Raw genomic sequence first — 25,945 nt, forward strand, 5'->3', positions numbered from 1 at the left:
GTCACTCTCAGCTGTTTGAATGTGAAAATTTTGCCATTGGTGTGATTCATAGTTAAGATATAGGTCTTGCTCATGTGACATAATTTTGATGATGTGACAAAATTTTGAGGAATTTTCTCTAGAAAAGTTAATTATTTGAGGCTACTGGGGAAATGACTTAACCCATAAAGGGCTTGTCCCTTAAACAAGGGAATCCATATTGGGATTCCCAGCACTCCTAAAAAGCCAGGTGCAGTGGCATGTGTCTGTCACCCTGTCACTGGGGGAGACAGAGACAGGAGGATCCCGGGAGTTTACTGGCTGGCCAGAGCTAGCCAAGTTGCTGAGCTCCTAGTTCCGAGAGAAACCCTATTTCAAAAAAGTAAGTCAGAGGCTGGAGAGATTGCTCAATGGTTCAGATCCATTGCTGCTCTCGCAGAGGACCTGGGTTTGGTTCCGAGCACCTGCATAGAGGCTAGCAACCATCTGTAACTCCAGGTTCAGGGCATCCAGTACCTCGTTTGGCCTTATCTTGCACCAGGCATGCATGTGATACATACATATATACATATATACATACATACATACATACATATACATATACATATACATATACATATACATATACATATACATATACATATACATATACATATACATATACATATATATACATACATATATATACATACACCATACAAAACACTCCCATACATACATACATATATACATATACACACACATATACACACACACACACATATACATACATACACCATACAAAACACTCCCATACATGAAATAAAAATAAATGAATCTTTAAAAAGTAATGTGGAGAGAGATTGAGGAGGAGGCTCTGCAGTGACACTCACTCTGCATACGCAGGGACATGTGTGCATACCCACATAACCGAACCCCGACCCCTTGCCTCCCCACACATCCCCAGGGTCTCCATTTGACTGGAGTCATGAGAATTAGTAGCGTTGTTCTTTAGCTTTGTCCTTTTCTCAGAATTTTTTCCTTCACCTCACTCGGAGCTGTCTCAGACAGAGGCTCACCTGAAAAGGGTTCAGCCACATAATCCTTGGCGTGGATTCAGCCCCACCGATCAGTAAACATGTGCTGAGCCCTGACTGCTTCCTAGAGACAGTGGGTCTGGAACAGTTGAGGTTTCAGCCTGCACCCAACGTGCCTCTACCCCACCCCACTCTGGTATTACTTACAGCTCGCTCACAGGGATTAAGATGTTGACTCTGTAAATCATTCTATGCCATGGTTTTTAGAAAGAGGAAATTGTCCCCATATGGATTAAAAAAAATAGCGAATCTACTTTAGGGCACACTTTTCCATGAAGTCTTTAAGAATAAGGATGAGCTGATTAGGTTTAGAAGACTTAAGCAGTTGGTTTGAGTGAGTGAGTGAGTGAGAGTGTGTGTGTGTGTGTGTGTGTGTGTGTGTGAAGGAGTGAAGTCAGATCTTTTCCTTCCCTCCTACAGAGGCCTTGGCTGTTTTATAATTCTTGGAGGACACACCTCTTGGCTATCAGAAACAGTTGTTTGTTTGTTTTGTGTGTGCGAGAGAGAGGCAGGGGAGAAGTGTGTGTGTGTGTGTGTGAGAGAGAGAGAGAGAGAGAGAGAGAGAGAGAGAGAGAGAGAGAGAAAGAAAGAAAGAAAGAAAGAAAGAAAGAAAGAAAGAAAGAAAGAAAGAAAGAAAGAAAGAAAGGGCAGACAGACAGAGAGACAGGGGAGTGTGTTTAAGTCATGTTTTTATCCTCCCACCTGATTTGGGTAGGTCAGTGGGGGTGTTCAGGGTCTCATGTAGCCCAGGCTGGTCTCATACTCTCTTTGTACCTGAGGATGACCATGGACTTCTGATCCTCCTGCCTGTACCTCAGAGTTCTGGGTTTACAGAACCACCAGTTCCATTGCATGCAGTTCTGGGGATCCAGTGTAAAATGTAGAGCTTCTTGTATGTGCTTTGCTGAGCTACAGCCCCCAGCTCCTCCCTAAAAGTTTTAGCCAGATCAGAAGCACACAATATTACTAGACATGCTTCTAAGATGGGATTCTTTTTTTTCATTTAAAACTGATGCATGTGTGTATACCTTGTGTGGGTTTGTTCAGGTGACTGCAGTTCCTGAGGAGGCCACAGGAGGTTGTCAGGCCACCCTGAGCTGGAGTTAGGGGTAGGTGTGAGCTGCCAGACTTGGGTGGTAGTCATGGAGTTCAGGCCCACCGGAAGGGCAGTAATCTCTCTTGATCACCCAGCCCTCTCTCTAGCCCCTGGAAAAGGCATTGTTAATGCTTTGAGGTGAAGCAGCTACAGGTAATGTGTCGCAGCGGCATAATTTGAAGGTACAGGTTTGCAATTGGGTTGTCTTTCTGTCCTCTTGCCAACTTGTCTCACTTTGTAACAGCGTTGTGAGCTTGTTTCTGTGTGTGCTTAGAGCCATGTGTGTTAATGTGCTAAGGCACTCTAGTCAGGGACACCAGTTGGAGTTGGTAAAAGATTTTAGTGCCTGCTGAGGCCTGGTGGTCAGAGGTTCATATTAAGACTTCCTTTCTTTTTTTATTTTAATTTATTTTTACTTATTGAATATCGTCTTCATTTACTTTGCCAATGGTAAAACCTTTCCTGATATTCCCCCTCCCCTAAGACCCCCCAACCCCTCCCCTTCCTCCTTCCCTCTGCCTCCACATATATGCCTCTCCACCCAACATACTCCCTCCCCTCCCTCCTTGGTTTCCCTTTTTTCAGACCTCTGTTGAGCCTTTACCTAACCAAGGATCATTCCTCCCACTGATGCCCAACAAGGCCTTCCTCTGCCACATTTTTGGCTGGAACCATGTGTGCCCTTTGTTTAATGGTTCAGTCCCTGGGAGTCTTGGGGCATCTGGGTGGCCGAAATCATCGTTCTTCCCATGGGGCTGTAAACCCCTTCAGCTCCTCTGGACCATCCTCCAGATCCTCCATTGGGGACCCCATGCCCAGTCCAATAGTTGGTTGTTAGCATCTGCCTCTGTATTTGTAAGGCTCTGGCAGGGCCCCTCCGGAGACAACCATGGCATGCTCCTTTTGGCATACACTTCTTGTCATCCATAGTAGTGTCAGGGTTTATTGACTGTTTATAGGATGAATCCCCAGGTAGGGCAGTCTCTGGGTGGCCTTTACTTCAGCTCCTGCTCCACAGATTGCCTCCCTTATTGCTCCTGCTACTATTTTGTTCCCTTTCTTAGAGGAACCGAAGCACCCTCACTTAAGTCCTCCTTCTTGAGCTTGGTGAATTGTAACTTGTTTATTTTGAGCTTTTGGGCTAACATCTGCTTATTAGTGAGTACATACCATGTGTGTTCTTTTGTGATTGGGTTGCCTCGCTCAGGATGACACTTTCTAGTTCCATCCATTTGCCTGAGAATTTCATGAATTCGTTGTTTTTAATAGCTGAAGGGACACTTCTTCATTGCTGGTGGGATTGCAAGCTGGTAAAACCACTCTGGAAATCAGTTTGGTGATTCCTCAGAAAATTAGACATAGTACTACCAGAGGACCCAGCTATACCACTCCTGGGCATATACCCAGAAGATGCTCCTACATGTAATAAGGACACATGCTCCACTATGTTCATAGCTGCCTTATTTATAACAGTCAGAAGCTGGAAAGAACCCAGCTGTCCCTCAACAGAGGAATGGATACAGACTTCCTTTCTAAAACAAGAGAAGGTTTGCTTCTGCCCAACTCAGGCCCCGGCCACTTTTCTTTGAGGCAGAGTCTTGTTGGCCTGGAGTCTTTTATTGGCCTGGAACTTCAGGCAAAAGGCTGGGCTGGCCATCTGGCAAGCCCCAGGGACCTGTCTGTCTCCATCCCCCATCTTTGCCCTAGCTGGGATTAGAAGTGCCCACCACCCCTGGCTTTTCCCACGGATTCTGTAGGAAGAAGGGTGGGTCCTCACGATTGTGAGGAATGATTTTTGCCTGAGGAGCTGTCTCCTAACCTCTGCGTTTTAATGTCTTTGAGGAAGAGAACTTCTCTTTCTTAGGCATCTGAGTTCCAAAACTCAGAAGCAGAGGTTGGACAAGCTTTGACAGCCTCTCCACGCGATGCCGCCTGCCCTTTAGCAGAGGAACTTAAAGCTGCCTTTGTCTTTTTCCTTTCAGGAGTGACTCCTACTCAAAAGTGGACTTTGGAGGAGGGTCCCTTAGACCAGGTAAGTACTGAATCAGCAAAAATGCATCCTGCCTGAACAAAGAGATCACAGTAGAGAGAGGGGGGAACCAAGAATTTGAGTCGGATCTTACCTTTTAGAAATATCAGCATTTACAGACACTGCATTGGGGTGTGGCCAAGATAACGGATCGCTTACCTGGCATTCACAGAGCCTGGCGTTCACAATCCCTTGCGTTGTATAAAACCATATGCAGTGGTTACCGTGTGTGTGTCTGTAAGTGCAGCACTCAGAAGGGGATGCGGGCAGATCAGAAGTTCAGTCATTTTTGGCTATACATAGGTTTTGAAGTTAGCCTAAGCTACATGAAATCCTCTTTCAAAAAGAAGGACACATACGTGTAGGTACATCCAACATAAACACACATACATGGAATGGTAGAGTAGTCTGTGTAAAGTGATTGGTATCAGCTCAGGACTCTGCCAGACCAAGTTCTTAGCACAAAGGGGATTTATTTCCCTCAGAAGAATAGAGGGTGGGGAATAAGAGACAAAGACAGAAGATGGAGGACAGAGGAGAAGGGGAGGGGAACAAGAGAGGGGGGCAGGGATACTTGTTCTTAGTGGGACAAAGGGCTGCCTCTGGTTAAAGAGGAAACAGAGGTGTGCCACAGGAAAATGGAGGTTTATAAAGGTAAAGGGGTAAGCCCCATTTTAGGATGAGCTGTTTAATTTTAATCAGGCATGTTAATTAGGTTAATTAGGCCTTTTGATTGCTGGACATCAGTACTTTAATAGCTGGACCTTGGTTGTCAACCTCAGGAGGAGGGAGTGGCTAAGTAAGGGAATGGACCTTGGTGTCTAGCTCTAGAATGTGATCTACTGGCTTTTTAATGATATTTAATTAAAAACAAGGCAAGGGAATTGGGGGAGAAGGGCAAGACATGCCAGATCCATGTTTGCCACGGTGGGGCTGGCTAGAGTCCCTTTGCTCTGATCTCTGGGTATATGAGGAACCCTTACTGAAGGAGTTCATTTCCTTGTCCCCCATCTTGCGTCTACTTTGGAGAGAAAACAGTTTGCTGAGTATGTCTTTCAAGTGTCTGGATCCCCTGTGGTGTTTCAGATGGCCTCCTGAGCGTTACCTTGGTAAACTTAGAGTAAGCATGTAGGCTTCAAAGGCTGAGATTTTGGGTGTCAAGGTTATGGGGTCAACACAATGCAGCATTAAACATTTCTAATTCTTATCTCTTTTATGTATGTGGGTCTTTGAACACACTCAGACTCTAACCACATCATAGTAGCAAAAACACCCAGGCTTTGCCCTCAGAATGACTTTCTCTGAATAACAGCATTAAAGTTAGCCTTGAAAAGTCACGTGACCATGTGACTTTTATCTGTGGTTTCTCTCTAGCTGTCTGTCACCTTGAGAGTCTGTCCCTCTGGGAGAAATCAGGGAAATAGAAAACGTCTCCTTTGGAAACTCAAAGGCCTTTTGAATCTCTAAGGACGTGGAATTTTTAATTTTTTTTTTTTTTTGACTAAAAGACAGTAAGCAAGCTGGATGCCCACAGCCTGCTTAAAGAGAGTGAGTGTCCTTGCAGGAACTGGGCAGTTGAGCTAGCTCTGTGCAGGGTTCGTTCTCTAGGAAACTGGTTCAGTGGTATCTGGTAGGCAGTGCTCTCCAGGGCTTGACCGGGATGGCAGCTCTCCGCAGCAGGCTGGCTTTGGGGAAGCAGAGCTGTACACATCTCTGCCTTCCAATACAAGTTCAAAGTGATTCTCAGCTACTTTGCAAGTTCGAGGACAGCCTGGGCTACAGGAAACTCTGTTTTATATTTCATATACTGTGTTTTTTTTCTGTCAATCTCCATACCCCTCTCCCGATCTCTTCTCTACCGCTGTGTGGGTTTGACAGCCTTCGTGAAACAGGCGGTGTGTTGGCGTCACGTAGGATCCCTGGCGCATGTCTTTCTACCACCTAAAGTTATCACATATACTCCCCACCTCCAACGTTGGCATACCATAGTTAGTCACCTTTTAAGGGCCCTCCTGGCTCTGCCAAACAAAGACTACTGAAAGAGCAGCTGTCTGTCAGCCTCCCCCAGAACCGCCGGTTTGGGCTGTTGTCAGCTTGGTGTTGGATCCAGAAGCAGCAGACTCGGCCGTCACTGACATTTACAACTTGAAATCCACATCATGGACGCCTTTCCATTGCTTATCGTCCCTTAAATAGCCTTCGGTAGATGTGGCGCGTGGCCTCTCCACACATGGATAGCCCCGAGTAGGAATACAGTCGGCCTCCCTTGAAGTGGCAGAGTGACTCCTCACCCTCTTCCTCCACCATGTTACCAAGTCCTTTCTCTGCTGATGTAGGGTGATAGCAGTTTGTCAATGTAAGATATGCCTGTGATGCATCTACTTATGAAGAGAAAATGTATTTGGACAGTGTTAAAGACATTTGCTCATGGTTGGTCGGTCCTGTTGGTTTGGCCTGTGGAGAGACAGTGCACCTTGGTAGTGGGTTATAGGAGAAGTCAGCCTACTCACCTCATTGCCAGGATGCTGAAAGGGAGAAGGGAGAATGGTTGTGTACCTAAGATGGCATACCTTGAATCTTCTTTGAGGGAAAATTCTGAGTTACCCAAAGATCTCCAACTAGACCCCATCTTTGTGTGTGTGTGTGTGTGTGTGTGTGTGTCTTGTGAACCTGATTGTGAGGGCCAGGGATAACTTACGTCTTATTCATGAGGCAACATTCATCTCATGCTTTCAAACGGGCTGTTCTAGTTTTCTTTAACTCTTAGCTTGACACGGCCTAGAGTGGGATGGGTGAAATACCTCAAACTGCCCAGATCAGATGTCTTGATTGCTAAGTGATATAGGAAACCCCATCCCACTGAAGGCAATCCCACCCCTAATCAAGTGGTCCTGGGCTGTATTTGAAAACTAGCTATCAAAGTAGGCCTAGTGGTGACATTTTTATTCTCTAAGGTGAGAAACAATGGGAATTTGAAAAGAAAATGCAAAACTGAAGGCCAGTGCAAGCAGCTATCAGCAGCCTTGAGTGGCTTTGATGAACTGGCCCAGTGTCATAAACCGTATTTGGATTAAACAACAACAACAAAAAAAGGATGCAGGTATTTATGAATTGAGAGAGATTCTGGGTCTTTAAAAGTAGATAGCCTTGGCTGTCCTGGGAGGGACCCCACAGTGAGAGGCAGCAGAGGTAATGGGACTTGATAGAAAAGAGGTGGCAGTAATATCCTTCTAACGATGCCCGTTCTTGCCCCATAGAAACGAACAGAACGCAGATCAAAGCCTTTCTTTTCTCTTAGTTCAGAGAGACCTGAGAGTCAGAATGAGAGGAATGAGATTGGAGGGGTGTGTGTGCGTAGTAGTTCTAGCCAGTGATCATGTGTACTTCTGAAAGAGAGGATGTATTTTAGGTCTAAGTGTTCAGTTGTTGCTGCTGTGAGTAACTGTCTATGTAGGTACCCTTGGGTAACAGAGTCCAGGCTTTGGGGGTTCATCCTAATGATGCTCTGACTTTGGGATGGTGTGAAAGCTGTGTGCATTCAGTGGATGCCATTGCCTGGTTTCTGACTTTGAATTGAGAGTTTTCTCCTACACTAGTGAGTATGTGATAGAATATGGTTTGGGGATGTTGCTCAGATGCAGCAAACCACATCTCCCTGACATGTAATCATTATGGGGCCAGCCAGGTGACACTCACTGACCTGTCCTCCCTTCAGCCTAAGGTCACATGTACCCCAGGATGAGTGTGTATGAAGCCTGACATATTTGCGGATGACAACATCGTATTACAGTTTCAAAAGGCTGAACACCCAGGTTGGGAAAATGACTTAGTTTCAATGTACCTGACTTGAAAGCATGGCGGTCTGAGTTCTAGCCCCAGAGACCACACGGGGGTGCAGGAGAAGAAGCTGGTGCGGGCCCGAGAGAGGGCTCTGCGCTTGCGAGCTTAGGAATGCTTGCTGTTCTTATAGAGGACCCGAGCTTGGTTCCCACACTCAGACCTAGCAGCTCACAAGCACCCATAACTCCAGGTCCAGGGGACCTGACATCCTCTTTCAGCCTCTGTCAGCAACTGCATTTATGTGTCCACACACTCACACAGACACAGGACTATACATATTAAACCTGAAACGATACTCAAAGGCGTATTTAAAATAAAATATAGATATTAAAATTGGAATAAATCTTTGAAAGAGTCAAGTGCTAAGGAAGCTGAGACAGGCAGCTCCCGGGGGCTCACTGACACACAGTCTAGCTTACATCGCAGATTCCGGGCTAAGGAGACAGCCCTACCTTATGTTTAAATAGAGACTTGCAAAATAAGCAGAATCTGATACTTGAAAGGCAGAGGCGCAGAGCTGGAGGGTTTCCTCTTCGTGTTTCTATGTGACCGGGCAAGGCCTAAACTTTTAAATTACATTTTAGATATAGGATTGTAGGGTTCCATAGCTGCCTGCAGCTATTACGAAGTGGGTTTCTGGAACAGAAGCTGAGGAATAAATAGGGAAGAGGGGCGAAAAGAAGTACGGCTAAGACAATATTCACTGATCAAAGCCCCAAACTTTAATGGCGCCAGACCTTTTAACAGTTTGGGCAAACCCTTCCCCCCCAGACTCCAGGCTGAGTTCCGGTGGAAGTTGTCTAGCTTCTCTTGGAGGTCCTCGTCTTGACTGCTCCGGCAGCTGGGTGGGTCACCTGTTTAATTCAGGAATTCCTAGACCTGGAGGAACAATGAACTTAACCTTTACTTCGAGCACTCCACCCTAGGTGGAGCAGGATCCTGGCTAACTGGGAGAAGTTAACCTTGACCAAAGTCAAACTCTGACCAAGTGCAAGACTGCCCCAATATGGCTCTGTACATAGGATGTGTGCGGACACTTGCCTGCTGAGACACGCATGAGGAAGTCAAGGGGCCCTTGTAGGAGTTAGAGCTCTCCGTCCTCCCGTGTGTGGACGCTCTCCGTCCTCCCTCCCGTGTGTGGACGCTCTCCGTCCTCCTGTGTGTGGACGCTCTCCGTCCTCCCGTGTGTGTATGTTCTCCGTCTTCCCGCGTGTGGACGCTCTCCATCTTGTGGACGCTCCAACTCCCCTTGTCAGGCTTGATAGAAAGCATGCCTACTCACTGAGCCATCGTGCCAATCCTGAAGGCTTTTAATGTATCATTAAAATATGTAATGAGTGTCATGCTTAGCAAATGATATTGCGGTTCATAGAAGATACTTTACTTGATTTTAAAAATTACTTAAATACTGGCCTTTCTTGAACAAAGGATAGTTTATGAGTGTTGTTGTTCTTATTTTTTGAGGACTTATTTTTTGAGGCTGGCCTTGAAACTCTCTACTTTGGTAGGTGGAGATGGTCTTAGGTTCAGATGATGTAACTCAGAGCTTTGTACACACTAGGTAAGCACTCTACCCACGGAGACGCACCCCTAGCTCCAAGCATATAATTTTTATTTGAAAAATTACCGCCTCGACTGTCTGAGGCCTTAATTGCAGCACTTACCGCAGCAAAAACACAGAACAGCGATGCCAGTGTAAGAAAAGCAAAGGAGTGTTGGAAACTTTGGGGTTTAAATAATCGGAAGAATTGAGGAGAGGGGACAGGTCAGCTATGCAGAGGTTCCACACCCAGCGAGGAAGGGAAGGCAAGGGGTGGCCCAGGACCTGCGTGCTCACTGCAGTGAAATTTGTCACTTCCTTTTACATCCTGTCGTTAATTTATATTTTCATTGGAAAAGATTTTCAGAGAAACAGTTGGCCTCCCCCAGTGCCGTGTTCCTGGAATTTTCTTTTTTTCCTGAGCGGTAGTTTGAGCAGGGTAATTTTATCATCACAACACAGACATTCTTCCTCAGGGATGCAGCAGTGTGTGGCCATGTTGAGAATGGTGAGCAGAGGTGGGGTGGGGGTAGAGGAGGGGGGAGAGCAGGGGCCTGTGGGCACACAGCCAGAAGTCACAACCTGTCCACCGCCACAGAGACAGAAAAGCTTTTGAATTCTGTCACCTTCACTGTGTAACCTTGATTAAGTCCTTTTCCTTCTCTCTGCCTTACTCCTTCTGTTTGTAAGACCTGGGCAATGTCCCTCCATTGAAATTGCTGTGACAATTTTATATAGAGAATGTTCTGTACCTATTTCTGAGAAAATATGTTGGTATTTCTGCTATGGGGCTAAAAATATCATGAAAAATAAAAGCAACTTAGGAAAGGCTTATTCTGGCTCACGGTTTGAAGGTACGATTGTCTCAAGGTTCAGCAGCAGGAATTTGAGGCAGATGGTGACATTTCATCATACCCAGGAAACAAAATGCTGGTGCTCAATTCACTCTCTTCTGTTTATTCCGTCCAGGCTCTTAGCCTAGGGAATGGTGCCGCCCGTTGTGGGTAAAACTTTGAACCTTCACTAACCTAGCCAATATAGTCTCCCACAGACATGCCCAAAGGCCCATCTTTCTTTCGATCCTAAATCTCATCACATTGATAATTGAGTTTAAGTACCACAGCCATTTCCCAACATTTTAGCTCTTGTTACTAAGAAGGGAAAGATTTCTGGTCACAGATGATTGGCCATAACTGTTCACAAATGAAAGCGGTATTCTTGAACCTGGGTATTACACCAGTGTGCAGCATCTATACTGACTGAATGTGGAGAGAGGCGTTCTTCATGCTGCTGAAGTATTGCAGGTTAATCTAGCATCCCCTTGAAACTGGTACAGAGCCCATTAGCCAAAAGGACTTGTCTCTAACAAGTGCCTGCTGTGGTGGGATTTCAGGTCATTTATACTTCAGACTGATGGACTACAAATCCAGAGTTCCCAAGAACACCGATGTATGCACATGTTTAAGTGCATGTGGACTCATGCACACTATGGTGTGGTTGTGGAGGTCAGAAGACAGTCCTGGGAGCCAGTCTTTACCTTTGAGCCCACCATCTTTGAGACAGAGTCCTTGTTCTCCACTGCATATGTCAGGCTAGCTAGACCACCACTTCTGGGGGATTCCCCTCACCTTGCCTGGCATCTTAGGGCGTTTTAGGGCAGTAAGAGTATTGCTGTGTCAAACTTCAAGTGGGTTCTAGGGACTTGAGTAATTTTGAGGTACAATATTTGACCCACTGAAACATCTCCCCAGCTTAATTACTATTAATGTAATCATAAAGAATGTTAGTCAAGTTAATAAGGAGACACATAGAATAAAGCCTTGGAGGGTTTCAAACTCAGTTCCTCTGCTCTGTTCTTGTGGAATTAGGGAGTGTCACCCTCTTGTCTTATCCACACATTCTCCCACCAGATGCGCCATCCGGATGCGCCGTGGAACACAGTGTCCAGAGTCTTTCCGTTAAAGTGGCCTGTGGCAGCTTCCAGCTTTCTCTCCCCACTGTTGCCAGGCTCATGGTCCTGTCCTCATGGTCATGTGGCTGCTCTTCCTGGCGGTCAGCCCCTACTTGAGTCATGTCACCCTTTAGTACACTTAGATCTGTGATCCAAGGAGCTCATGAGTCACCAAGACTCCTTTTAGTCAGGAGGTTCTGAGGGCTGGAGTCTGCCCCACCCCAGGAAGCAGAGACAAAGTCCAGGTGTATGCTTTAATGGATAGGAGGCATCTTCAGTGCGGGGTAAGAAGGTGGCTGGCACGGAGCTTTCTACCTCGTTCCTGTCTGGATGCTGTGTATTTATTTGATCAGTTTAAGCCTCTCTTGCTTTTCTTTAGAATAGTGATTCCCAACCCTCCAAAGGCTGTGACCCCTTATTATAGTTCCTTATGTTGCAGTGGCGCCGACCATAAAATGATTTTTGTTGCTACTGCAAACTGTGATTTTGCTACTATTAAGAATAAAATGTGAATATGTGACATGCAGATCGATGGTCTTAGGGGCTCCCTGTAAAGAGTCGTTTCACCGCCAAAGTGGTCGGAACCCACAGGTTGAGGACCACTGCCTTAGAGTAACTTGGTTTAGTTGCATAGCAAGTAAGCCAACCACAGGAATCTTATAGCGACCTAGTAGCATATGGGTTACGGGGAGCCCCTGATCACTTGCTTATTTCACAGATGTGGTTTAAAAACTTTCTTGGGTGCTCTTTGAGCTTACAGGAAACTGCTGGATGCCCGTCTCTGGCTACCAGCAGGTCCTCTTCCTAGGAAGGCCAGGGAAACATGGGTGGACACTGGGTGTGGCTTTGGAATGGGCAGACATACCCTCGGAACTTAGATCAGCCAGGGGTGCTCTCATTTGCATGACCCTGTTTGTATTTTGCATGGCCAGCCCTGATTTGCATGGCAGAAATGGTACAACTGGAAATGAAGTCTGCACAGTGGCTCATGCTAACCTCCCGGAACTGTGCTTGACTAATCTGGAATGCCCACCTTCCAGTGGCACGGGTTACATGCCAGGAGACTGCAAGCAGAGAATCTCTAGTAAAAGTGCTTCTCCCAGACAGAGCCCCACCACGTCCTTCGCCCTGCACTGCAGGCTTATTCTGATCACTGTTCCGCTCACTGCCCTCCCAATAAACGATTCTTCCTCTTCTGTTCTAGAGGGTAAATTCTTTCACTGCCCGCTGATTCTCTTCCCCACTATATTAGTGCTGGCTACCAAGTACACTACGTTTTCTGCACCTTGTTTTTCTGTCCCCACAAGGTCTGAGGTCTGGGGATTCTGCAGCCTGGAACCTCACACCAGCAGGGGTACTTCCGGCATGTTCTTTCTGTGTGATTTGGCTTCTGGATTAAGCACAGTTGTTACTGTCCACTGCGATACATGGATGTTTGTGCTTGTACAACATCCTCACCTGTGTATGTGAGTATGTGCACATGTGTTGACTGTCCTTCCTGAGACTCTGTCATCTTTATTTTTTGGGATAAGGTCTCTCATTGGCCTGCCGTTTGCATTCCCAGCACTGGGATTACAAGCATACGTCACAGTGTTCACCTAGCTGGGATTTTTGTTTGTTTGTTCTTGGTTCTGTTGCTATTATTTTACATTTTGCTACTGGAAATCAAACTCAGGGACTCATGCCTGTGCAACAGGTATTCTTACCCACAAACAGCATCTCCCCCAGAATAGTGGCTCAGTGTCATCCCTGTTACTGAGGCTTAAATAATACATTTCACTGTATGCCTGCCCTGGCTTTTGTCTGTTCGTTTGTGGATGGACACTGGTTACAGCCACCTTTGAGTTTTCGTGCCTAGAGCACTGTGTAGGGTTTTGTTTGTTCGTTTTGTTTTGAGACTGGAACTCGATATGTAATAGACCACCCTTCAGCTGAGAGAATTCCCCTGCTTCTGCCTCCCAAGTGCTGAGGTGACAGTCATGCACCACTCCGCCATCCATCTGGTTGGATGCATGTAGCTTTTTAAGTCTCTGTTTTCAGTTATTTGCAAGCATAGACCCAGAAGTGGGTTTCAAAACTTAAAATTAATTTCTTTTCCATTTATTATTCTGTGTGTGTTGTGGGTACTTTAATTCTCTCCTTACTTCCATCTGTGGGTCTCAAGTTACCAGGCTTTGTACTAAGTGTCTCACCATCTTAACCATCGTTCTAACCACCCCCAACCCCGTAATATTTTCTACACAAGAAAATGAAAAAGTCTGCCATCTTCTCTCTCTCTCTCTCTCTCTCTCTGTGTGTGTGTGTGTGTGTGTATGTGTCTTTGTATATATGTCCAGGGTCCCATGGACGCTAGAATAAAGAGGCAGATCCACTGGAACTGGGGTTATAGGCGGCCACGAGCTGCCTGACGTGGGTGCTCTCAGGCCGACTCTGCCAGAGCAGCCTATCCTGTTAATGGCTGAGCCATCTCTCTGCTCCCAAATGACTTTGTAGCAGTGGGGAATTCTCAGTGTGAGTTTCTGGAACAGAGAACTGTGTTTATCACGCAGGGACTGCCCCATGAGTGGTGCCACTAAACAAGTAGATACAGCCGTGTCTTAGTGTTCAATTGCTGGGAAGAGACACCATAGCCAAGGCCACTCTTATCAAAGAAAGGATTTAATTGGCGGCTTGCTTACCATTTCAGAGGGCTAGTCCATTATCATCATGGCGGGGAGCGCGGTGGCTCTAAGGCAGGCACGGTGCTGGAGTAGTAGCTGAGAGGTTCACATCCTGATCCACAGGCTGCAGGCAGAGAGGGAGACAGACAGACAAACAGACAGACAGAGAGAAAGCTCCAGAGCCACTCAGCTTGATGTGGGCTTTTGAAACCTCAGAGCCCACCTAGAGAAACACATCTACTCTCACAAGGCCACACCACTTCCTAATCCTTCCGAACAGTTCACCAACTGGGGACCAAGCATTCAAATACATGAGTCTGTGGGGCCCCACTACCCCAGGAAGCTTGCTGGATACACTTCCAGTGGTCTCTGCTGGTCACTAATGTGATAGCCTCATTGATTTAGTTAGACGGCTCACAGTGCAGGTGGCCGAAAGCTTGACTCTGGAACCAGTCCCACAGGCTTAAACTCATGTTCTAACAGTTACCAGCTAGAGAGAATGCTTCACCTCCCGTGCCTCAGTTTCCCCATCTGTCCATTGGAGTTTAGCTAGAGCTCCACTTCAAACAAGGAAGTCAGTCAGTCCACTGTGCCACACACAGTGATGTTGTGGCAGTAGTTTATGCTTGGGGGTGTGTGGTGGTGGAGGTGGGGGTTGCATGTGTCCTGGGGTGGGAATTGCATGTGGAGAGCAGCGTCTTTCAAGAGGTGGTTCTCTCCTTCTACAATGTGGGTCCTGAGCGTTGAACTTAGGTCGTCAAGCTTGCTGGCAAGTCATCTCAGTTTTTATATAATAGTAAAATATGGACAATGGAAACTTGGTTGAGAGCACAGGGTATGCCTATACTCTTACACCGCATTACTGGGGACTATACAGTGTTACCACCTTTTGGAAATAAATATGCAATCCCATTACTCTTAAAAACCTAAGCCCTCCCGTATTGTATCAGGCAATTCTTTTTAAGAAAATGGCAGAAGCGTTGAGCTTGGATGAAGCCCTGAATGGCGGGGGGGGGGGGGGTGGGGGGGGGGGTGGGGGGGTGGGGTGCTGGCCTGCCAGTTTCTGGAGATTCTCCTGTTTCTGCCTCCCATTTTTCCACCGAAGTGCTGGGACCACAGATGCACACCACTGTGACTGGACTCTGGCCAGCCAGAGCTTGGGGAGCATGGCTCCAGCAGGCCTCGCCCCACCTCCCGCCTCCCCCATTCCCTCTGCTTTGTTTTTTAATTAAATGTCACTAAAAGTCATTAGATTACATTTCTAAATCTAGCCACCCAGGTCTGTTCCCTTATTTGGCCACTTCCTCCTCCCCAGGCTGCTGACCAAGGTCCAGCTATCAAGCTATTGAAGTCCAGCAATCCCTCCACATAAAACCTGACACACTGTAACTAATAGAAAAGAAACTGGGGAAAACCCTTGAGGACCTGGGCACAGGGGAAAAGTTCCTGAACATAACACCAATAGCTTTTGCTCTAAGATCAAGAATTGACAAATGGGACCTCATAAAATTGCAAAGTTTCTGTAAGGCAAAGGACACTGTCAAAAGGACAAAATGGCAACCAACAAATTGGGAAAAGATTTTTCACCAACCCTACATCTGATAGAAGGCTAATATCTAATATATACAAAGAACTCAAGAAGTTAGACCCCCAGGGAACCAAATAACCCTATTAAAATGGGGTACAGATCTAAACAAAGAATTTTCACCTGAAGAAATTCAGATGGCCAAGAAGCACCTTAAGAAATGCTCAACATCATTAGTCACCAGGGAAATGCAAACAAAACAACCCTGAGATTTCACCTCACACCAGTGAGAATGGCTAAGGTTAAAAACTCAAGAGACAGCAGGTGTTGGAGAGGATGTGGAGAAAGAGGAACACTCCTCCACTGCTGGTGGGGTTGTAAGATGGTACAACCACTTTGGAAATCAGTGTGGCGGTTCCTCAGAAAACTGGACATGACACTTCCAGAGGACCCTGCTATACCTCTCCTGGGCATATACCCAAAGGATTCCCCGGCATGCAATAAAGACACAGGCTCCATTATGTTCATAGCAGCCTTATTTATAATAGCCAGGAGCTGGAAAGAACCCAGATGTCCCTTAATGGAGGAATGGATACAGAAAATGTGGTATATTTACACAATGGTATACTTCTCAGCAATTAAAAACAATGAATTCATGAAATTTTTAGACAAATGGTTGGATCTGGAAAATATCATCCTAAGTAAGGTAACCCAATCACAAAAGAATCCACATGGAATGCAATCTCTGATAAGTGGATATTAATTAGCCCAGAAGCTCTGAATACCCAAGGCACAATTAGCATAACAAATGAGAGAGGTGATTGGAGAATGGGTGGAGAGAAGAAGGTTTATGGGATATATGGGGAGGGGGGATCTGGAAAAGGGGACATCATTTGGAATGTAAACAATGAATATAGAAAATAAAAATATAAAATAAAATAAAATACATTTAAAATGTGAAGAAAAAAAAAGAAGTCCAGCAGTCAAAAGCCTCCTTTGGCTCACCTAAACAATATGCCTAATAAAAATTAAACACCTTGTCCTAACACAGGGTTTCCCCTTGTACCTTTATACACTGCCATTTTCCTATGTGCCAGTCTGTTTCCTCTCTACCCAGAGGCCGTGCTTTGTCCCACTCTGGGATGAATCTCCTTTCTCCCTCTCCCTTGTCCCCTCTCCCTCATCCCCTCTCTCCTGGCTGTGTCTCTTGTTCCCTGCCTTCCCTGTGTCCTTCTGGGGCAAATACATCTCCCTTACGCTGAGAACTTGCCCATCTCCTTTCTTACTGTGCCAGGCTTTTAAGAGGATTCTGAGGACAGAATTCAGGTCCTACTCAGGCTTATGCAATAAGCATTTTATTTGCTGAGTCTTCTCTCCAGCCCCCGTCATATCAAAATCTCTCTGTTCCATGTTTGCAGTCCATGGAACGATATAGTGATATTTGAATTTTCTTTGTTCTTTTCTAGCATTGACCAGTCTTTTTTTTTTTTTCCACTGAGTAGTATTAAATGGGGGAGGGGGTGCGGGGGGGGGGCAGAAAGCAGTCATTTCACTTGGAAAAAGTGAATGCTAGAATCTGAACTTCTAGAAACAATTTCCTAAGGGTGAACCAAGCAGCGAGGTCTGTCTCACAGTTGTTCCCCACAAATCTTGTGCACTCTGTTGGCTGGCCTTACACTTGCACTGGAGCCCGCTTGCCTGGTCACTACAGTTTGAGTTTGGTGTCCATGGTTCCCCGGGCATTTTCTCTGCTTGCATTCCTCAAGTCTTTGTAGCTTATTAAAGAGTTGCTGCCCCAGCGGGTGCTGTGGGGTTTGCTGGGAGATTGTGTAATCAGTTGCAATGAAACCCGGCTCCTCCTGGATCCTGGTGTTGGATTCCCAGTTTCCAGTCCTGTTCATGTCCCCTGGCATGCCTAGTGTCGGCATACATACAGTCCTTGTAGTTTAATGTATATATTTTCTGTTTTAAAAGTAGAAATAAACATGCTTGCCTTTCAGGTTCAAAATTGATCCTAAGCAGCATGTCTTCCTCTGGACAGGGATGCCAGATGGTGTCTCACCTCCTGCCGGGTTAATGAATATGCCTTAGCAGAAAACCTTGATTTGTTCTTGAGTCAATCCCTCCACCTTGAGAGGAAGCTGCGCTCTGCCGATTCACAAGTCTTTTCTTTTCTCTCTGTAGGTTGATTTTAGGCAGGAAAAAGAAATGACACCTCATGGAATAATTGCCCATGAGTTGAATGAGTTTGATTAGCGTTGTTATCAATCTGTATCCCAAAATAACAATGTGTCTCTGGGCGTGCATGTGACAGCTTTCAAATGCAGCTCTGGGGGGCGGGGAGGAGGTTGGAGAGATGGCTCAGCGGTTACGAGTGTTTGCTGCTCTTCCAGAAGATCTGGGTTCGGTTCCCAGTACCCACATCAGTGTCAATCGGACAGCCTAGCCTAGGCAGTGAGTTCATATAAAGTGAGAAACCCTGTCTCTAAAAACAAGATGATCAGCTCCAGAGAAATGACACCTTCAGTTGACCTCTAGCCTCTCCATGCATGTACACATACATGCACACAACCCAACACACACTCACACCCATGTATACAATTTGTGGACTCCTATGATAAAGCAACGCAAGAGCTGGAAAGGGGCCAGGAACAGGGAGCTGTGTGTCTTTAAAGGATGGGCTAGGACTGGGAGCCTCTGTCTTGAGCTCTTCTATGTAAACTCTTTTTTAAAACAGGTTTACTTCTTTTTGTATGTATACGCCTGTGCATACGCAGGTGCTCACAGAAGCCAGTAGAGGATATTAGATCTCCCTGAGCTGGAGTTAGAGGTGGTTGTGAGCTGCCTCGTGTGGATACTGGGAACCAAACCGAGATCCTCCGATGAGCAGCGGGCACTCCTAACCCCTGAGCATCCCTCCCAATGCTTATACCCTTAATGGCTGCACCCGCGCCTTCGCCTCCCCTAAGGGGATTATATTATGGCCTAGCACATAAGTGTTGGCTGCTGGGCTGCTTTTGGCAATGAGCAAGTACGGAAGAGACAGAAGTGTATTTTGTGAACGAATGGCACGAGTGTGCAGCTCCACAGCTACCTCAGAATGGTGTGTGTGTGTGTGTGTGTGAGAGAGAGAGAGAGAGAAAGAGAGAGAGAGAGGCACATTAAAACATTAAAGTTGTCTTCAAACATTTTGGTTAACAGAAGGTAAAAATTAGCACGCCAGGAAACTTACTCGCCTACCATTTCTGAGGAAATAATACTTTCATCTCTTCCAAAATTGGTGATAGATTTGAAAGTAAACACGACACCCCACTCTGAAGCTCTTAATGCTAAGCTATTATTTTATTTTTTTAATTTAACTAAATTCCTAAGAGTACTGTCGTTGTGGAGCTGGGTATCAGCTGGTAGAGCATTCGCCTAGCGCGCCTGAGGCGCTGGCTTCCATTCTTAGCACCATGTAAACTGGATATCAGGCACGGTTGGTGCATGCCTGTTGTTTTTTTTATTATTCGATATATTTTTTATTTACATTTCAAATGATTTCCCCTTTTCTGGCCCCCCACTCCCCGAAAGTCCCATAAGCCCCCTTCCCTCCCCCTGTTCTCCCACCCACCCCTTCCCACTTCCCTGTTCTGGTTTTGCCCTATACTGCTACACTGATACTTTCCAGAACAAGGGGCCACTTCTCTGTTCTTCATGTGCCTCATTTGATGTGTGGATTATGTGTTGGGTATTCCAGTTTTCTAGGTTAATATCCACTTATTAGTGAGTGCATACTATGATTAATCTTTTGAGACTGGGTTACCTCACTTAGTATGATGTTCTCCAGCTCCATCCATTTGCCTAAGAAATTCATGAATTCATTGTTTCTAATGGCTGAATAGTACTCCATTGTGTATATATACCACATTTTTTGCATCCATTCTTCTGTTGAGGGATACCTGGGTTCTTTCCAGCTTCTGGCTATTATGAATAGGGCTGCAATGAACATAGTGGAGCACGTATCCTTATTACATGCTGGAGAATCCTCTGGGTATATGCCCAGGAATGGTATAGCAGGATCTTCTGGAAGTGAGGTGCCCAGTTTTCTGAGGAACCGCCAGACTGATTTCCAGAGTGGTTGTACCAATTTGCAACCCCACCAGCAGTGGAGGAGTATTCCTCTTTCTCCACATCCCCCACACTGAGGCTGGACAAGGCGGCCTATCAGGAGGAAAAGAGACCTAAGAGCAAGCCAGAGAGTCAGAGACACAGCTGCTCCCACAGTTAGAGAAGTCCTACAGGACACCAAGCTGACAACCACAGTGTATAACAGAGACCTGATGCAGACCCTGCAGACCCTGCAGACCCATGCAGACCCCTGCAGGCCCTGTGTTTACTGCTTTAGTCTCTGTGAGCTCATGTGTGCCCTGCTTAGCTGAGTTAGTGGGCTATGTTCTTCTGGTATCTTCCATCCCATTGGCTCCTAAAATCTTTCCTCCCTCTCCTCCCAGGGGACAGGGGTGTTCCCCAAGCTATGGCGGGACAGACATGATATAGACCTCCACTTTAGACTCTACAGCAGAGTATCATCAGGAATCATTTAACTGATTTTTGTTTTGAACTAGTCATGCCTGGTTCTGTCCCAGTCTTTGGGCTATTCACTCTCCAGTTCCTGGCCATCCGAGCAACACAGGCTTCCTCTCATGGACTGGGCCTCAGGTTAACCCAGACGTTAGTTGGCCACTTGCACAAATTCAGTACCAACATTGCTCCAGCCCATCTTGCAGGTCAAAGGTGTTGAGGCTGGGTTGGTGTTCACATTTCTCTTTCAGTAGCCTACAGAGTACTTCCCCACACCAAAGAGACTAGAATGTAGGGGTGAAGGCTCCGTACAGGCACCGGCTTGACCTGAGCTGTGAAGGTGTTCTCCTCTGCAGGGGAGCCCTGCTGTCAATTTTGGGGGAGCAACCCTCTGTTCTACCATCAACCTGGGTTGTTTAGGGGTCGCCATGGGGCCTCTTCAGACTGAATGCCAACCAGTTCTACCACTGGGATCCTGCCTTCAAGAGATGGCCAGTTGAAGTTCTGTATTCCTCATTCCTAGGAGCCCTGACTAGCATCACCCACATAGATTCCAGGATGTTTCCACTGCACTAGTTTTCACACCACACACCCAAATGCCTCCTATTCCAGTCTTCTCCCCCTGCATCTCTCCTTCCATCCTATCTCCCCCAGTCTACCTCATCCCTCCTGCTTCTGTCTCTACCTGTCTCCAGTACACCCACAAACTCCATTCCCCCTCCCAGGGAGATCCTCGTGTTCCCCACCCTGACCCTTCCTCTTTACCTAACCTCTCTGTGTCTATAGATTGTAGCTTGGTTATCAATCACTTAATAGCTAGTATCTACCTAGAATTGAATACATACCATATTTGTCTTTCTGGGTCTGGGCTACCTCGTTCATGATGATTTTTTTTTCTAGTTTCGTCTATTTGTCTGCAAATTTCATGGTGTCATTTTGTGTTTTAAATAGATGAGAAATACTGCACTGTGTAAATTAACAAAATTATCCATTCTTGAGTTGAGGGATACCATCTAGATTGTTTCCAGTTTTTGGCTGTTATGAATAGTATCAATGAACATATTTGAGCGAGTTCTTGTGGTAGATGGAGTGTCCTTTGGGTATATGCCCAAGAGTGGTGTGGTTGGATCTTAAGGTAGATCAATTTTCAATTTTCTGAGAAATCGCCATTTGATTTCCATAGTGGCTGTACAAGTTTGCATTCCCACCAGCAATGGATACCTGTTCCCTTTGTTTTACATCCATGCCAGCACGAGCTGTCGCCTGGGTTACTGATCTTAGCCATTCTGACAGGTATAAGGCAGAATCTCAAAGTCGTTTTGATCTGCATTTCCCTGATGACTAACATTTCTTTAAATGTTTCTCAGCCATTTGAGATTCCTCTATTAAAAACCCCCTGTTTTGCTCTGTACCCCATTTGTAATTGGATTTTTTTTTTAATATCTAGTTTCTTGAGTTCTTTGGATATTAGTTCTCTATTGGATGTGGAGTTGGTAAAATCTTTTCCCATTCTCTAGGCTGCTGTTTTGTCCTATTGATGGCGCCCCTTGCCTTACAGAAGATTTTCAGTTTCATAATGTCTCCTTTATTAATTATTGATCTTAGTGCCTGTGCTTTTGTGTTCTGTTCAGGAAGTTGTGTCCTACGGTTTCAAGGTAGTTCCCCATTTTCTCTTCAGTCAGGTTCAGTGTATCTGGTTTTATGTTGTCTTTGATACACTTGGACTTGAGTTTTGTGTAGGGTGGGTGGTAGACACGCATCTGTTTGCATCTGTCTTCATGCTGATATCCAGTTAAACCAGCACCATTTGGTGAAGATGCTGTGTTATTTCCAGTGTGTTTTCATAGCTTTATCGAAAGTCAGGTGTCTATAAGCGTCTGAATTTATGCCTGGCTCTTCAGTTCAATTCCATTGATTGGTTTTTATCCCAATACCTCTGTAGTACAATTTGAAATCCGGGATAGTGATATCTGCAGCAGATCTTTTCTTGCTCAAGATTGTTTTTAGCTATTCTGGGTATTTTTGTATGAAGTCAAGAAATGTCCTTTCAAGGTCTGTAAAGAATTGTGTTGGAATCTTGATGGGGACTGCATTGAATGTACAGATTGCTTTTGGAAGGGTGGACATTATAGCCGTACTTTGTGTGTTTTATGCCTTTAATTGTTGGTAGTTTCTGAGTTCCCCTAGAAGTCTCTGGGTTTTCTTCTTCTCCCATATTACATGGGAGTTCAACTCTGGGATGATTCCCTAAAACCTTTTGCTAGAGGAACACCAGTACATCCCGGGTGGTTTCCATTGCTGTTTGTGTGAGGAAAACATGTGTCCACTGGCAGTCAGATGAATGCTCTGGCTGTGCAGTTACTGCACATGGTAGACCCCAGTGAGGTCTTTCTTGACCATGAGGAGCACCAGTGAGCCGCGGAAGCAGCAGGTCTGAGTGTTGGAAGTCTTTGTTCGTATTTTTGAGTCAGGATTGAAGGTAGCCTTGAATTTACTGTGTAGCTGAGGATGACTTTAGTTTCTGTTTTCTGAGTGCTAGGATGACGAGGATGTACCATCATGTCCAGTGCTAGGCATTGGTCCCAGTGCATTGTGCTTGCTAAGTACTCTATCCTCTGAGCTACATCCCTAGCCCAGTAAAGTCTTAAAGCCATTCACTAGAAGCCCTCATGTCAGTGTATTTGTAATTAAGAATTATTTAGTACATTACAAGTAGTCTTACATCGGGTACTGGTAACTTTGCTTAATTGAAGCAGGGCCTTCCACTATAACCCAGGCTTACCTTGCACTTGCAGCAGTCCTCCTGCTACTGACTTCTGAGAGCTGGGGTTACAGGTGTACACCACCGTAGGTGAATGCTGTAGCCTGTGTGCTCCCTCTACCCAGAAAGCCTAAGCAAGTCAAAGGCTGGGGAAGTGATACAGAAGTAATGTGATGGTTTTCTTAGAGGCTGAATCTCGTGCGAAGTCCAGGCTGGTCCCAAAGCTTTTATAGAGCCCAGTGGTCTAGAAGTTAGGGTTCCCTGTCTTAATGTTCCAGGTGCTGGGATTCTAGGCATATGCCACCACACCTAGCTGAGAACTGTGGGGCTGGCTGGACTTGGTAGGAATGCTGTAATTATCATGCTATCAGGGAAGGAAGACTTTCTGCCAAGGAGATTTACCCTGCAATCTCAGAACTGCTGCCAAGCCTGTCTAGAAACCTCCCGAAACTTCCTTCTTTGTGTCTTTTTTTTTTTTTTTTTAAATAGAAATTTCTGTTGTCTCTGCAAAGACATCATGTTCGCCTAGGATAGAGCTATTCTTCCCGGATGATGGCAGCTATGGCCAATTAGTGTGTTATTGATCTTTTCTCTATTTCTCTCTCCCTTTTGTCCTTGTGTAACCAAATAACCCCGACTTGATACAGGGTTTGTAACTTCTGAAAATAAGGACTTTCTACATACCTGTTGCTTCCCCCAGGGCCAACGTGATAAAGAAGTCTATGGAGTCCTCAGCCTGCATAGTGCTTCTATTTCAGCGAACAAATAGGGATGATTTCCAATAGGTGCTAGGTGGGTTAAAAAAAAGATGGGGAGAGGGAGAGGGAGAAAGACAGGGAGGCGGGAGGGGAGAGAGGGAGGGGAGAGGGAGACATTGGAGCCCTCATAATTTGGATTGTGACTTGGGCAGGAGGAATCATAATAGAAAAACCCTGCCAGGGCTGGGAGATGGCTCAGTTGGTGAACTATTTACTATGCAAAATGAGGACAAAAACTCTGTCCCCGGTACCCACCTAAAAACACCAGGTGTGGCGGAACATACCAGGGATTCTACCACTGGAAAGACAAGAGACAGGCAGATCCCTGGGGCTCCGTGGCCAGCCAGCCTCACCTACTCAACAAGTTCCAGGTTGGTGAGAGACCTTGTCTCAAAGGAGATGGGGCAGTGTTCCCGACGTTCAGTGCTTGTCCTTGTCCCTTGGTTTCCATTTCCACATGTGTATGTGTATGCACATACATGCACATTCACTTTCACATGTGTATGTGTATGCACATGCATGCACATTCACCCACGAGTGGGTTTGCATACTTACAGACATGCTCACACATGCATATATTCTACACATTCATGTGTTACACACACACACACACACACACACACAGGAAAGGACAAAAGACACAGGGCAGTGGATGTGACGCAACAAGTGGGTTTAGTTAGCATCGTGAGAGTCGTGAAGGCAGTGTGATGGAGAAAGGCTGTATTTGCCAGGGTACATTTTGACTCTGTGTTGAGTGAGCTGGGAGCCATCAGCCTAAAGAACAAAGCCTAGTGAGGCTGTATAAATGGTGCGAGCCTCCGTCTGTGGCATCACCCCGTGTTACCTCTTTGTCCGTGGAGAGTGGAGTTCCAAGTGCCGGCTTATAAATCTTGTTTCCTTCCTAGAAGTGACAGGCTATGTCATAGTCTTTGTCTGAATAGATTTGTCCCGTACCATCAAGGTCTGTACCTGCCAGGGCTGATGGATGGTAAGCGCTGTGCTGGGAACGCTTGGTCACAGTGACTGCTGTCCTCTGTCCCTCTGCTGCTGTTAATGCGCATGTGTCTGTGTGTGAACAGTTGTGCACATATTTGGGAAGACCACAAGACAACCTCAGGCATTCTCCAGGATCCATCTGCCTCGTTTTTTCATGTGTGTGATATGCATGTATAATTGCATGTGTATATGTGTGTGTGTCTGTGTGTGTGTCCATGTGTATGTCTATGGGTGTGCCCTCGTGCGTAGAATGAGGTGGATACTGAGAACGGTCCTGCCCTTTACTTATTGAGGCAGGGTCTCTCAATCGAACCCAGAGCTCCATGATATGGCTAGTCTCACTAGCCAGCTTGCTCTGGGGAATCCCCTGTCTTTGACTTCCAAGACTGGAATAATAAGCAGGTGGACCACCATGCTCACCTAGCAGTTACTTGGATTTCTAGGAGTCTGAACTCCTGTTCCCATGCTTAAACCCTGTACTGGCTGGTTTTGTGTGTCAACTTGACACAGGCTAGAGTTATCACAGAGAAAGGAGCTTCAGTTGGGGAAGTGCCTCCATGAGATACAGCTGTGGGGCATTTTCTCAATTTGTGATCAAGTGGGGAGGACCCATTGTAGGGGCTGCCATCCCTGGGCTGGTAGTCTTGGGCTCTATGAGAAAGCAGACTGAGCAAGGTAGGGGAAACAAGCCAGTAAGGAACATCCCTCCATGACCTCTAACCTGTTCCTGCTTCCTGACCTGCTTGAGTCCTGACTTCCTTTGGTGATGAATGGAATGGAATGGTGTGGAAGTGTAAGCTGAACCCTTTCCTCCCCAACTTGCTTCTTGGTCATGATGTTTGTGCATGAATAGAAACCCTGATTAAGACAAATTGATACCAGCATAATGGGGCATTCCTGTGACAACCTGACCATGTTTTGGGGAGGACTGTGGAAGGACTTTGGAACTTTGGGCTAGATGGTCCATTCGGTGTTAAGAGCTCTGTAGGATGTTGTGCAGGAGCTTGGAAGACAATGTTGAGAACAGTGCAGAAGATGGACAACTGGCTTGTGAAATTTCAGAGGGGAGATTAAAGACTCTTATCAGGACCGTTGCTATTTTGATTGTGAAAATTCTGTAGTTTTGGTTAGCTGGGGCTGAACAATCAGCTGTGATTAACAAGATACCAGA

The 25,945-nt window shown here is 46.0% G+C and overlaps 1 protein-coding gene across 4 annotated transcripts in view; it reads left to right on the plus strand.

Moving 5' to 3' along the window:
- The window catches only part of Mgat5 (alpha-1,6-mannosylglycoprotein 6-beta-N-acetylglucosaminyltransferase), a 293,176-nt gene that overhangs the window by 45,913 nt on the left and 221,318 nt on the right, over nt 1-25,945 (plus strand). For all 4 annotated transcript variants that reach the window (XM_052199815.1, XM_052199817.1, XM_052199816.1 and 1 more), the window contains exon 2: nt 4,134-4,183. The gene's annotated coding sequence lies outside the window, so the exon portion shown is untranslated. The remainder of the gene's footprint in view (nt 1-4,133; nt 4,184-25,945) is intronic.

The sequence above is a fragment of the Apodemus sylvaticus genome, chromosome 12 (assembly GCF_947179515.1).
Source record: "Apodemus sylvaticus chromosome 12, mApoSyl1.1, whole genome shotgun sequence".
NCBI classification, from domain to species: domain Eukaryota; kingdom Metazoa; phylum Chordata; class Mammalia; order Rodentia; family Muridae; genus Apodemus; species Apodemus sylvaticus.